Source organism: Mustela putorius, unplaced genomic scaffold (assembly GCF_011764305.1).
Source record: "Mustela putorius furo isolate JIRA1106 unplaced genomic scaffold, ASM1176430v1.1 tig00003875_pilon_pilon_pilon, whole genome shotgun sequence".
Lineage (NCBI taxonomy): Eukaryota > Metazoa > Chordata > Mammalia > Carnivora > Mustelidae > Mustela > Mustela putorius.
The window spans coordinates 12,253,093-12,267,622 of NW_025422026.1; positions in this window are offsets into that span (position 1 = coordinate 12,253,093).

Consider the following 14,530-nt stretch of genomic DNA (forward strand, 5'->3'; position numbering starts at 1 on the left):
TACATCAGATTTGGACACGTTTCACCATTATTTCTTTAAATACTTTTTCTGCTCTTTTATCTCTCTCCTCTATCTTTATGTGGGTGTTGATATACTTAAGAAATGTCCTGCATTTTTTCTGGTCTTTGTTAATATTTGTTATTTTTTATTTCCATTTATGAGACGGCATAATCTCTATAATTTATTTTCAAGTTTGCTGATATTTTCTTCATGAGGTCAAGTAATATAATGCTTATAATATCGATTTCCTATCTGAGGCTTTATTGTGGTAGGCATCCCAGTGAATTATTTTACTGACCCTCAGAAATAACATATAAATGGAACCAGGGTTACAGTAATGAATAAATAAATGTGTAGAAAATTACTGACGGCATCTGTTGCCTCAAATAATTTAGGGAGTAAATCAAGCATGTCTGGGAGAAATTGGTCAGCCTTTATCCCGATCATAAGGCTATTACACAGAAAATCAAATTATCAGAACCTGGTTATGATTCTGTGGAACTAAAATAGATTTTTAAAAATACATGTACATATTTATATTTTTTTAAACAATATTATATTCTTAGGAGGAGAATCTAGTATATGAAACATTGCATATTTCATTTTAGTTTCCCAAGTATTAAGTTTCTTTCACCAATTTCTTTATGGAAGTATTAAATATCAGAGAAATATTTATATTTTTAGTAAGAACTAATTGAGAAGTGGAGCTTCATGAAATTGCTCTTATCTTCTAGAAATAAGACTCCTAATTCTGAACCAACACAAAGGATATCTGTCCCATTCCCTCCAGTGCTGCCTCCAACACCTGCCAGAAACCAATCCTTCTATTCTGTTTAGCTATTATTTACTTGTTTCAAACTGGATGATAGTGACTTCTTACAGAACTAGGGCAAGAGAATCGGAGATTTGACAGTGAGTAAAACATTAAATTCTTGTCTGATGTCTAAAGGACAGATATCTATTGGTATTCATTTTGATAAAATATTGGTGGAGGAAAATTTAGCAACTAATTTTTGGGTGTATAATTTATGGTAGATTGTGTGATCAATGTTTTACTTATATTTCTCCAAGTAATTCTCTCAATAACCTTGACAAATACATATTACCAGTTCAATTTTAAAAAATTAAAAGAAAAAAGATTCAAACAGATTTAGTAAAGAATCCTGACTTTATTTCTGACTCATCAGGTCCAAAACACCAATTTCCATTCTCTCCCTAGCCCCAAACCCTGATCATAAGCAATTCTCCATACATTGGCTAGAACTGTCCATTTAAAAACATGTATCTGAACGTGTGACTGTCTTGGAAGCTTTGTAGGGGCTCACCATTGCTCTCAGAACAAAACCCCAGCGTTTTGGACCCATGGATGAGTCTATGGTCTGGTAACTGCCTCCAATCTGATCTCACCTCCTTGTACTTAGCTAACTCATTACATTACGGACACACTGGTGTTCTGCACAGCTGTCAAACACGTCACACTTGCTCCCACCTCTTGCTTCTGCTTGCTTTTATCTTTGCCTAGAATGCATTTTCCAGATGGTCCCCTGGGTTGCTCTTTCTCATTATTCAGGGCTCAGTTCAAATATACCAGATCATGAGGGCAATGACTTCCTCTGTCTTAGTTAATTAATCATCCAGAGCTCATGGAATTTTAAAAAAATTTTTTATTGAATGGATGGATGGATGAATAGTTAAATAACAGAATTTATAAGCAGAGGAGCTAGAAATCATACACCAGCTCGTCAGAGTCCTTAAGCCTATTTTGTTTCTGCTACAGTATGTCTACCTATGTGGCTTTTTCAAAAGTCAAGTTTATTAACTCACACCTTCCCTATAGAAAAATTTACCTTTTTAAAGTGTACAGTTCAGTGAGTTTTGACAGATGTATAAAGGCATAGACTTATAATCACAATAAAGATATGGAACTGTTCCATCACCCTAGAGCTCTCCCTCATGTCTCAGTGCTCTCAGTTTACTCCCTCGACCCACCACCTGATTGCTGTTCTGACTCTTATCCTTTATGGTAACTACACCCTTCTTGCCTTTGACTTGGCCCCTATCATCCCCTTTCACTTCTGGGTATTCTCACTGCATTCAGATTTCCGGTTCAGTGACTACTGTTCTCACTCTAAGTCCTGGTCTATGGGAAAGAGCAATCATAGAACTCTTTAAGGATGCTGGGGTCCTCTCACCAATTTCTTTCTCACAGTTGTGGTGAAAAGTATGTCTTCTGGACCCTCTCAGAATAAGTAGGTCTTAAATGACAAATCCACTCAAACCTTCTCCCTTCTTCTACATTGAACAAAAGCAGGGCAAGCATTTTGAGCTCCCTCCCTGTAGGCTACCCATTGGTCCAAATTTCAGCCAGCCAGCCAGCCAGCCAAACTGTTAAAGTACTTCTATCCCCATAAGCTGCAACATTAAATGTAGAATCTCTGCTTCGAGGACCCATATCAATATACTTGCCTGATCTAACTTTATGTCCTTCTACCATTATCCCATATAACTTCCCACATCCACACATGTTCCTCAGATTTATGTCTCTATAAATTAGAAAATGCAACTCATACCAATAATTATCTTTATTTTTTAAAACCACTTGTAGGTATTGTAACTATAATCAATGAAGGCAATTTATTAGGGAAGTATCATTTGTTCAGGGATTATTTTTTCCAATCTTAATTTCTAAGCATATTTAGTGGGGTTGTCCTAGAATTTCAATCAACATAAAATTGAGTTGAAGTGGTTTAGGGTTTTGAATCATAACATCTAAGTCCTAGGTTAGAGAAGACTTGGGAATTACAAAAACTCTGAGGTACTGAGATTATGAAAGCAGATGGAAATCATAACTGGCTCTAGAAATAAAGCCTAACAAAGTTGAACATGTAAGAGGAAATGAGCAATTCAGGGACTGAGATGCGGAAAGAATTCTTAACACTTCAGGCCTCAAGAGATTTATTATTCCTATTTGATCTAAAAGTTATGTGTTAGTGTTTGTTGCAGGTTATAATAATAATGATGTATTCAGTGATTATAGCATACTTATAAGTGAAATGAATTACAGCAATGTCATCAGACAGAAGGAAGGGAATGAGAACATTTTGTTATAAAGTATCTGGGCTACATGCAAAATGACAAAATATTATTTGAAGATGGAATTAGACTAGTATAAAATATATATCTAGGGGTACCTGTCTGACTCAGTCAGTAGAGTGTGTGACTCTTAATCTTGGCATTGTGAGTTCAAGTCCCACATCAGGTGTAAAGATTACTTAAAAATAAAATACTCTGAGAAACAGACTGAGGGTTTTGGAGGAGAGGAGGTGAGGGAGTGGTTGAGCCTGGTGGTGGGTATCAAAGAAGGCATGTGTTACATGGAGCACTGGGTGTGATGCATAAACAGTGACTCTTGGAACACTGAAAAAATAAAATAAAGTTTAAATAAATAAATAAAATATTTTTAAAAAATAACAAAAATAAAATACATATCTAAAATTCTAGGGTTACCATTAATTTTTTTTATGTACTAGCTATGTTAAAAGAAGAGATAAAATGGATCCTATAAAATGCTCAGTCAAAACCAGAGAAGGCAGACAATTAAGGGAAGGAGAAATAAAGGACAAATGTAATAGGCAGAAAATAGTTATAAACATATTAGGAAAAATCCAATGGTGTCAACAATCATTTAAAATGTGAATGGTCTACTAAAGATACAAACGTAGTGATCCAAAAGGGAACATGCACCCAAATGTTTATAGCAGCAATGTCCACAATAGCCAAACTATGGAGAGAACCTAGATGTCCATCAGCAGATGAATGGTAAAGAAGATGTGGTATACATATATAATGGAATACTATGCAGCCATCAAAAGAAATGAAATCTTGCCATTTGTGATGACATGGATGGAACTAGAGGGTATTATGCTTAGCGAACTAAGTCAATCAGAGAAAAACAATTATCATATGATCTCCCTGATATGAGGAAGTTGAGAAGCAACATGGGGGCTTTGGGGGGTAGGGAGGGAATAAATGAAACAAGATGGGATTGGGAGGGAGACAAACCATAAGAGACACTTAATCTCACAAAACAAACTGAGGATTGCTGGGGAAAAGGGGGTAGGGAGAGGGGGGTGGGGTTATGGACATTGGGGAGGGCATGTGCTATGGTGAGTGCTGTGAAGTGTGTAAACCTGGTGGTTCACAGACCTGTACCCCTGCGGCTAATAGTACATTATATGTTAATAAAAAAATAAAAAGACCAAAAAAATGTGAATGGTCTGCATTCACCAACTCAGACAGAAATTTCCAGAGTCGATCAAAAAGAAGCTCCAAGTGCTTGCTTCGGCAGCACATATACAAAAAGAAGCTCCAACTATGTGTTGTCTTCAAGAAACCCACATAATTATAAAGACACTGATATGTTAAAAGCAAGGGGATAGAGGAGAACATACCATGCTAAAGATATACTATGTGAACACCCACAAAAGAAAGCCCGAGTAACAGTATTAATTTCAGACAGAGTAAACTTCAGAATAAGGAAACTGCCAGGGTTAAAGAAAGGCACTGCATAATGATAAAGGAGCTGGGTCTCCAAGAAGCCATGGCAATCCTAAGTGTGCATGCACCTAATAACACAGCTTCAAAATATGTAAGGCAAAAAATGACAGAACTATGAGAAATATACAAATTCATTATTAGAGCTCTGGTCCTCAACATCCCTCTTTCAGGAACTGATCGATCAAGCAAGCAAAAAAAAAAAAAAAAAAATTTAGTAAAGATAGAGTTGACCTTAACATTACTATCAATCACCTTCATCTAATTGACATTTATAAAATACTCCATGTAAATACAATGAATACACATTCTTGTTAAGTTTACATGGATAATGCACCAAAGTCGATCACCTTCTACACTGTAAAACACATTAATTTTTTTTAAAGCAGAAATCATATCAGGTATGTTCTCCCATGATGATGGAATTAAACTAGAAATTGATAACAGAGGTCATCATTTATAATCAGGGAACTGCGAATTAAAACAACATTAAATTGTGAATTAAAACAACATTAAAACTGGCTAAAATTTAAAAAAAGACTATCAAATGCTGTAAAAGAATACAAAGCAAGGAAAAATATTATTCATTGTTACTGTAAATGCAAAATGATGCAGACCCTTTGTAGGAGAGTTTGTCAGTTTCTTACAAAGCTAACGGTCATCTCATTCACTGTACGATCCAGCAACTCCATTCTTTGGGATTTACCCAACTGATCTGAAAAGTTACCGCACACAAATACCTACATGCAAACATGTGACAGCAGTATTCACAAGTGCCTAAAACCGGAAACAACTAAAATGTGTTCCATAGGTGAATGGATAAACAAACTATGGTGCATCTTTACAATGGAATATTATTTAGCAATAAAAAAAAGTTATTAAGCCATAAGAGAGCCAAATGGAGGTATCTTAAATACATTCAGATAAGTGAAAGTAGTCAGTGTAAAAAGGCTAAGTGCTTGGTGATTAAAATTATATAACAATCTGCAAAGGCAGGGTCAGAGTGACAGTTAAAAGATCAGTCATTTCCAGGGGTTCAGAAGGGGAGAGAGGGAGCAGATGGGGTGTTCGACAGGGGAAGCACAAGAGATGTTTTAGGAGGGCGAAACCACACTATGCTTGCCAAAAGCATAGTAATTCTATAGCACAAGGAATGAGGCTTCACGTATGTAACTTAAAAATTAGTCATCTAGGAGAACAGAGGATCCCAGGATGGAACATGGAAAGTGATAAAAGATTCTAACATTATTAGAAGTGTGTGAAACAACGTCCCTGAAGGTGAAAAGAGAAAAAGTGTTATCCTAAATAAGTTTGTAAATGGTTAAGACTAAGGGTAAAATAAACTGTACACAATGTTTTCCAAAGGGGGAGATATTAACATTTCTGATATTACTATACATGTATTCAGGATTGGAACAACTAAGTAAATGAGTGGTGGATGGCGGGAGCCAGGTTTCTCACTGTTCAAATGGGAGTTTACAGACAAGCAAGGGACGCATGCTAGAATGAATACCATCATAATGGAAACTGACATGTGTTGGAGCCAAAGATGTCAACATGAGCTCATGTCTAACTTAATATATATAAAGGTATATATATCTGCCCAAGTTAAGATATACCCACTGTCCAGATCTTGGTCTCTAATACCATTTTACAAAAAAGCGAACCAAGGTTTTACATAGAAATGGCAGATTTTAGTACTGGGGCAGGAAATATACAAATGAGCCTAGAACATCTTACAGCACCAGAGAGTTAAAAAGTTCCCAAGAAGAAAACAAGCAAAAAACAAAACAAAAAAAACCCCAACACAATGTCAGAAGTCCGTCAAAAAGACATGTAAGCCAAATGAAAGAGATTTCCATGGCAGAAGCTTGAATGACTCGAAGAATAAAATAAATAAAGAAATCCTGGATTACAACCCAAAGTATAAAATTAATGCCCATGACTTCATAATGATATAAGTAAATGATTGCATACCTAAATAAATGAGTATGAATACACAAATATCCTATATAGAATTCCTATACTTTGTATAGATATTCCAGCCTCAAGAAAAGCTTAACTTTCTACTCCTTAAGTACAGGTTTCACATACTTACTTTTCCCCAAAGAATACCATATAGATTGCGGGTAAAAGAACACTCTACAGTATAGAGAGGTGACAAGTATTCCCTCAACCAGGTCACTTACAACAGCATCAGCAATAATACATAAAATCAATAGTCAACACCCTCGATATGACATGCCAAAAATGGTATACCCCCTGTGTGGTCTTCCTCTGCAAGATCCATAAACCCTTTATAATCATGAGAAAACCATCAGCAAATCCCAAGAAGAGACGTTCTACAGACTGCCTTATCATGGCCTCTCACTCTTGTCAGGGTCATCAAAGAAAAGGAAGTTCCGAGAAACTGTTTCATCCCGGAAGGTTCTAGAGAGATGTGATGATGACTACACTAGCAATAGTGTAGTTGTCTACACTAGCTGTCGACTACACTAGCTGGCAAAAATATGAGCTGATCTCGTGTTTTTGCCAGCTCTTCCAAAAATGGTGTCTCTGTTCATTGCTCATAAGAATAGGGAAGAACAAAGTAATCTGTAGGTGTGGAAACAAATATTGAGTAAACTTGTATCATATTCAAAAAATCTCAGGTGAATTTCTTACCTTCTCTGAACTCAATTTTACCATCAGCAAAAGAGAGGGGACGATCTATATCTCAGAAAGTTGTCCTGGGCTTTGGGTGAAATTTGCACATGGAGTGGTCAGCATCCTGAATGCCCTTCTCTTTTTCTATTTATACTTTTCGTATAGCAATATGCTGTGATGGAGTGAGGCTAGAGGAATAAGAGATTCTCCTAAGTCATGTGTATTTGCCTTGCAGATAGTCTGAAATAGAGGCTCATGGATACAGGGCCTATCATGCCGTTTAGACATTCACAGGTTTCCATTCTAACCCTGTCCTCCTGTGATGGTCCGTGATCTAAGAATGTGGTGGAAGTTTTTGGCTTCCTTGTTTTTTTGTTTGTTTGTTTTATCTTTTAAAATAAGACTTATTTTTTTAGAATGGTTTTAAATTTATAGGAAAACCGAAAAGAGAGTACAGAGTTCCCCTATGTGCCCTACACCCAGTCTCCTCTGTTTATAACATCTTATATTTAGTATGATGCATGCGTCACAATTAATGAACACATATTGATAATTAGTATTTGACTGAAGTCCGTATTTGATTTGTATTTCCTTAGTTTTTGCTTAATGTCTCTTTTCATTTTATATTCATAATGAAATTATGGGAAATAACACTTTATCCTCTTAAATGATCCACCAACAGTTAAAAAATTAATATTTAACCGTGAACCCTATCATCTTCGTGGGCTTTGTGGAAATGAATGAAAAAATAGAAAATATCTTGCTAGAGTTTAACACAGGGTTTAACTCTTGCACATTTTTTTTTAGAGATTTTATTTGTTTATTTACTTGAGAGAGCAAGCAAGCTAGCCATGGGGGGAGGGGATACAGAGGAAGAGAGAGAGAGATAATCTCAAGTAGACTTCATGCCGAGCATGGAGCCTGATGCAGGGCTTGATCTCATGACCCTGAGATCATGACCGGAGCCGAAACCAAGAGTTGGACATTCAACCGACTGAGCCACCCAGAAAGCCCTTCCTGTACATTTGTCTTTAATTTTCACCCTCTACCTCCACTTGTGTTACTCTTGTATTAATCAGGAATTTCCAATTCCTTGGCTAAATGTGTTTGATTACATTTGGATTTTTACACTGGGTTTTGCATTGACTTGGTGAACTTGCTGGGGAAACCTGGGCAGTGTCTAGGAGGCTGGAGTTCAGATTTTCTTCTGACTCTGTTGCTTTGCTGGCCATGGGACCTTGTGGGAGTCAGGACATCTCTCCAAGCATGGGTTTTTCTCATTTGAAGGGATAAGAAGGACCAAATGATCTCCAAGCATCTTTGTCCTTATAGCTCTACAATGGTCAGAATGTGGACTCATTTCTGCAATCCAGTTGAGTTTTCAAGCCAGTAAGTTTGTGAATTAAGCTGCAGTTTGAAATTTGGGTTCCTCAATCCAAGGAAGGGAGTCTCCTGTAGTGTGGGTAGGGCGAGAGACTCAGAATTTTCTCTAGAAAGAGACGATGTTTTCCTATTTGACATAGAAAGCCTGGTGGTATGTCTTGCCCACCAAGAAGCAGGAAATAGGATTGATGATAATGTGTCAGTTGGAGCAACTTCCCAGGAGAGATGAGAGAGAAGTAAAAGGCAGAAGGGATGACTAACCTTTGCCTTGCCCTAGCAAAAAAGCTGGTGAAATTTAGAAATATAGTCATGTCTTTATTCATCCAGGCTCTCTACCTGAACCAACAACTATGCATGAAACTTTCCACATTTAAACTTTCAGTTTCAGCAAAGTTAATAGTGGCTTCTAACACTGCACTGGGAGATGACAACATAACATTCCTTTGGGTCTGATGCGTAGGGGTGCTGTGTGAGGGCTGAACGCGCCCGAAAGGGGGAAGAACATTCAACTGTGTTTCTACCACGTGCCCAACATGTTACCTGCATGAATGACCCAGGCTAGATGCTTTATACATGTTACTTCTAATCCTTCTAAGAATCCTACAGATCAGGTGGTTTATAGAGGAGGAAACTGAGGCTCAATGCAGGGTCATTAACCTATTTCATTTGGCTGTAAGATGTCAGTTTGAGTTTTTGACCCAAATCTATCTCACCCTCCTTCCGCAATTGTACTCACATCAATTGAACCCAGACTTGTGTCCAACCAACCACTCCCCCCCAAAGCCTTCTTGAATCCTCTGGAGACTATAAATTATTCCCTTTTCGGTAAGTGTTTGATTGTGTGGATCACACAGTATTTGATTTCTGTGTTCATATAATTTTCTTTTCTACAAGTCTGTGGCTGTCTGGACGACAGGGACAGTGTTTTATTAGCCTCTCTGAATCCTCAGTACCTGGCAAATGGTTGGTGCCCAGAAAATATGTGTTTAGGCCAAGTCACACAATTAATTAGCTACAGAGCCAGAGCTCAATCCAGACCTCTTGACTTCTGGTCCAGAACTATTTCACCACCACATTATTACTTTTAGATTTTTTTTAAATCACATCCAATTTCCAAATTATTCTCCCCATAAAACCTCCTAGTATCCTCACCCCAAACCCTGCACATTATTTCCTTGGGAAGAGAGAAGGTTTTTTGTTTTTGTTTTTAAACCACAATTGCAAAGGCCTGTATTTATTGAAGACTTACTATGTGTTGGACGTGGGCTCAGTATGTGCTAAGCTCTTCCATGTGAATTCTCTCATGGGACGGTGCAACTTCTCAGTTGGTGCCGTTAGTCACCCTATTTTACTGACGACGAAGCTGAGAAAGAAAGATAGCAACTAGATCAAAATCCCAGAGCTGGGAAGGGGGTCCGCCACGTGCAGGCATCTTCAGGAAGACAGAGCTCCCTCCCTCAGGGTGGGAACAGGGAGGAGGGAAGGTCTGCACACTAAACATCTGTTTTTTTAGGGAAATAGCTATAGACTCTTGATCCTTGAGGAACATGGGGAGCCCTGGGTTCTAGAGTGATTTCACTGAAATCAGCTGCTCTTTGGAAGCCCTTCAAAGTTTTACCCCAGCTTTTGAAACAGGTTGCCTAGCACTCCCTATGTTGAATCTGGCCTACATTGGTTTCTCACAAGGTCATGTGGAGGATAAGATTCAGAGCATTCCAGGGAGCTTATGCTCAAATGGCAAAATCCTGAAAAAGCATTGATAAAGTCTTAGCTGCGTGACGCTGAAGACAGTGTGTGGTGGGATAATCGTACACAGTGAAGCTCTCCAGGCTGATATCATTTCGTATGCCCTTTTTATTTCCTGTAGCTTCTGAATCCTTCCTGGAGATTAAAATGTAATGATACAATGAATTGAAATGGAATAGCATCAAAAATCGTACTTTGAGGAATTTTAGGATACATACGACATTATGCACGAACATGGAAGGGGATTTGAAGTCAGCAAACAACTCCAGATGCATACGTATGTTTATATTTGTACAGATTATTAAATAAGAGGATCAGAGGCAGCAAACCCCTAGACAGAGGGAGTGGAGGAAAGTCCAGTGGTGAGACCTTGGGCCCAGCTATGGGGCTGACGGGGAGGGAAAAGAGGGTCGGCAAGGAAGGGGTGGGTGAGTGCAGGATTATCAAAGCAGTTAAAGGTGTCCGGTGCCACTGAAGGGTACACGTTCATCACTGGCGACTTTCAGTAGCTCATTCATCCTACAAATGTTGAACATTCTTCTTAGCACCAGAGCAGACATATCAACACAGGCAAAGCCCCTGCCAGCTCCAAGGCTAACGCTGTCCTCAAATTCAGTCATTTTGTTGTGCCTACAATCTTAGGGGTTTTGTTCAATCTAAAACAACAGTAACAAATGTGAAGTTGTAAAATGATGAAAAGACACACACAGACACAGAATTTAGAGAATTTATTTGGGATACAGGAGATCAAAAATCATGATGTCTAACAAAACAGAGCAGTAACACAACCAGGGCAATGCCTCTTCAGGTCAGTTTAAAGTTCATATGGAAACATAGACACAGAAGGTTGTTGCCTGTGAGGACTTTTCTGGGAAGGCTGGAAAGCGTAAGGCAGTGGTAGGGCAGGGCAAGGAGGGATACCCAGACCCCAAGCAGGGAGAAGATCCTGGAGGGGAAGGCAGACCAGCTTGGCTCTCCCTCCTACAGCACTTACAGGGAACCCCACCAGTGGTGAGACCCAGCCTTCTTTAAAGGCCATGAATGCCATCTCTATGGGGGATGGACCCAGGCTCTGGCCAACTTCTTTAACACCAAATGGCCTTCCCATGTTCCTTGTTTATTAATTTTCTGTCTCTACCTCTACTCTCACAAAGCAAGTTGTATGAGGCAAATGGGGCAAAGAGCTGATCTCTCTGGTTCAAGGTTATACTCCCAGCTATCAGAACAGTGGCTGACTGGGAAGGAAGGGAGTTGGGGGTGGGGGAGGTGGGAGGTTGCTTATAGTAAACATCATAATGAATACCTGTGCACATGTATATGTGGAAAGGTATACATGCATACACATACATGCTCACACATTTATGCACCCAATGTATACATTTACATAGGATGCTATATGTTTTGATAAATCATGCATTTGGAAACACTTGAGTTTTAAAGAAATATTTTAGCGTTTTCATGATGGCCTTACCTATTGTATTGTGAAGGGAGTTTATAGCAACCATACATTTTCACGTGAGAGTCAGTGTTAGAAGAATATACAGACAGATAGGATGCCTATAATACAATAAAGGAAGGCCCTGTAAGTGGAAAGAAGTTGAATAAGTCATGGTGTCTATTGGTCTGTTGCTGCAGCAGCTTTTCTTCCCAGGAATAGCCACATTTCTCCTGGGGGAGTTGCTCTTCTCCTGTGCTCACGCTGGGATTTGGGGGTGGCTGTTGTCAAACACCAGGCTATTGGGCAGGGACAGGTCAGAGATCTGGCCCAGGGTTACTCAGTCTTGGTCAGGGGAGCATGTGAGCCAGCCTGACCGGTGACCATCGGCCCCTAATCCCTTGCTCCCTGTGTCTGGATTGTCAACCCCGAGCTTCTGGTGCCCTGTTCTCTAGCCACTGGGGGAAGAACGTGCTTGAAAATAAGGCTGACCCAGGGAAAATGGAATCGAAGTCTGGTGGGTTACAACCATTCAGTGTCATGGAGAATGCACCCGGCAGCAGCATGCCTGAAGCCACACTCTGGAACTTTCCAGCAGGTGTTTAAGTTGTTTTGGATGAATTTCAGTCACTTGCAAGCTTAATGCTAAAGAGCATTAAGTACAATCATGTTCCACTTACCTGAAAAAGAGGAGAAGAATGTTTTCCATGCATAGTAATTGCAATGGCTGTGCATTCTTGTCCTGAATCGAGTCTTTCTGTTCTAAAGCTTCCAGAAGTACCTTGTTTGGTCATGTGTTCTGATTTTGATTTCATAAGATGTGGGTACATGTCTTGCATCTCTACCCAAACCTATTCCACTGCATTTTCTCCGGAACAGGAATGTATGTGGGGATGAATGTGGTGAGAAACATTTTCACAGGGGCTTTGCTCAGAGCATTCTAAACCTGGCCCTACTTGGACCGTGACCCTGCATGGCTCTTTACCACATTGCTCCAAATATTTTTTCCATATATGTGGGTGACAGTATTAGATGAATTTGATTAAAAGGTATATTCTGCCTTAGCTCAGGCTGCTATGACAAAATACCATAGACTGGATGGCTGGAACAATAGAGACTCATTTCTCACAATTCCAGAGACTGAAAGTCCAAGATGAAGAAGGCGCTAGCCTATTTGGCTCCTGGTGAGACCCTACTTCCTGGATTGTAGGTGGCCAGGATCTAGCTGGGTCCTCCCTTGGCCTTTCTTCACTGTGTGCACATGGAAAGACCTCTCTCTTTCTCTTACTAGCCAATAATCTCATCGAGGTCCCACCTACATCAGCTAATGTAACCCTATTTGCCTCCCCCAAGTCCCAGCTTCCAACATGATTTTTGGAGGTTAGGGTTTCCAAACATGATTTTTTTGGGGGTACATACAATTATTCAGTGTGTAACAATGACCTATGATAAAAAAAAAAAGAAAGAAACTTATTTGCAAAATGCAAAACAATTTGCATTTCCACAAGAGATGACAAGTCCTGGGACTCATTTCAAGCGTAATGTGACAAAATCTCTGATTTCATCATTTCACAAGCCAGTTGATTTCATAAGTGAGTTGCTGATAAGTAGCCATTTACACAACCCACATTTCTGGGGGTAGTTGTGAGTGGATCTCTATTACCAGAGTATTCTCACTTAGATGCAGTGCTGTATTATTTAACTCACCAAGTATCAAGTCAATATTCTATTATGCTGTCTACTTTGAAAAATGTAAGCTTATAGCCTGATTATTGAGAAATATTTCTGAGCACAGGTAAAAAGGCTAGGTGAAAAAATGGGCTTCTGCAACCTCTCCTCCCTGGGTTTGCAGCCCTTCTAGGAAGATGAATGTCTCCAAGCCTATTCCATTGGGGGAATGTTACTTTCAATGTGTCCCATCAGTGCTGCTCAACCTTCAGTATGTCTCCAGGAGGGGAGGGCACCAGCTCGGAGTAAAAGCACCTGTCTTTGTCGTAACTGCTGGGAATTGGTATTGATGGAATAGCGTATCTGGAAGGGGGGAAAAACATGGATGACACATTGGTTTGTCATGCCTGGTTTATCTGCAAAGTGAGAAAAATGCTGACCTGGGAGAGCAATGACCCTTGGAACAAAACACATGTGCGGCCCGTACACAGCACGCATGCGTCGCACCGGGGACTCGGAGCCACTGGTGAGGACCACATCCCTTGCTGGGACGACCCCGCTGTGCAGATGAGGTGAAACCTAATTGAGGTTGTTGATGAGCATCACTTGCTAACTCAGCTCTTGGCAACACCAGAATGATGACCTCTTTCCCCCAAAGTCTGTCTTGTCTTCGTATTTCTTCTTTCTTGTTTTGGTAACTCCCGAAGCTGCAAGTAGTAGTTCCGAGATGACAAAGTTCTCCGTCAGCAACGTCTGATGTGATTCCTCTTTCCTAGAGAGGTTTTGCGGTAGGAAACAGGTGGCTAAACCAACCTTCCTTCCATGAAGGGAAAGAGGTTGGGCTGGACCAGGGACACAGAGAGGTGCAGGTGTTAGGAGTAGATTGAACATACTATAATCTTCATTCTCCCAAGTAAAAACACTCTTTAAGCAACACAGGTTTACTTTAAAAACTATTTCCAGGGGCGCTTGGGTGGCTCAGTCCGTTGACCATCCGAATGGTGATTTCAGCTCAGGTCATGATCTCTGGGGTGTGAGATGGAGTCCAGGGTCAGGTTCCCTCCGCCCCTCCTGCTCATGCTGACTCTCTCTCAGATC